We start from the raw sequence: 1422 nt of genomic DNA on the forward strand, positions 1-1422 counted from the left end.
ACTAATATTTTTTGTATGTGTAACAATATAATAAGTAAATTAGATTCTACATTCTAATTTTGCTGGACAATGTTTATGTATGTGCAAGTGCTTTAAAGGTACTCATTTAAGAAAGTTTTATGTAAATATTTAACCTTTGTATTTCCTAGATTCTCTATGGTGGGCGGTCGTAATTGTTGTAATATTGTTAATTTGTTATTAAAGGGCAAGGTCCATCTTGCCCTTGGTGGGCGGTATGTTCAATATTCAAATTTGTGTTCTATATTCAAATAATTTGTATGTGATAGTTCCGTAATATTCAACTAGATGGCGCTGCTAAAATAGCCGTTGAATCACGCTGTTGAGAACCTTTCGTAGATACTATAAGAGGCCGCTTGTAAATTTAATAAAATATATTCAGTGGAACATACAAGTGTGTTTTTATTACAAGTGTGGTTAGTAACAACCCCTCAACCCCCTCACCTCTCTCCGAGTTCGAACACGTGGCCTGACCGAAAATTCGTAAGACGGTAAAGCAAACTGCAAAAGCTAAGATGTCATCCGGTGTCAGCATAGAAAAATATGTCAATGGATACATGTAATGTTTTTTTTTATTTATTATATTTTATTGTTCAGGTTAGGTTTCGAGAGTTTTCACTCCTGCCCGCACTCCGCAACCAGTTGATTTTTTTATAGTTTTCTTACAAAAAATGTTCTAACAACCTTAAATTAAATTACATGGTAATCATTGAATTGCCTTGTTTTAGTACGAGTAGTAGATTGTTCATTTTCAAAGTTTTAAAAGTTTAAACTATTTATAAGATGAATTAATTAATTAATGCGGATATTTTTGTAGTAGATTTTTTGTTTTTCATTTTTGTATATTTTGTATATTATTGCGATATGTACATTTTGTTCATAGTTTCTAATTAAAGATATATTTCAGCTTAAGGTGCACAAACTGTGCATATACGAGATGTTAAGTACAAAGGAGACAGGTTTAATTAAACGGAACTTGCGAACGTAAACTTAGCTAGTTTTAATAATCTTCTACAATGTATTGGTTGAAGTACTTTGTAGATACCTTTACACTACGATATTAAAGTTAATGTTGATTGAAAACGTTGTTTATAACTAGAAGTTTCTGCTTGCATCTAATTATATTATGTTTTTGATATCTATCTATGTATTGTAAGGTCACATTTATTGTTATACCTTACTGCGTTAGTTCAACATTATTAAAATAAATTAATTTAAAATTAGTTTAAAACCTTTCACTCGAAAAATAATGCTGGCCACATATTTAATTGGCTGTAACGCTGTATTCGTGATTTAAAAACAAAAGGGTATTATGGCGGGAAACGGCTGATGTCAAGGACGATGTTGATGGAGGTCTTGGAATTAAAAAAAATAACTAGCTGGATTCAAGCCTTTCATTGGAGA

The sequence above is a fragment of the Epargyreus clarus genome, unplaced genomic scaffold, assembly GCF_041222505.1.
Source record: "Epargyreus clarus isolate Ecla_fem2 unplaced genomic scaffold, WU_Ecla_fem_2.2 ptg000005l, whole genome shotgun sequence".
Taxonomy (NCBI): domain Eukaryota; kingdom Metazoa; phylum Arthropoda; class Insecta; order Lepidoptera; family Hesperiidae; genus Epargyreus; species Epargyreus clarus.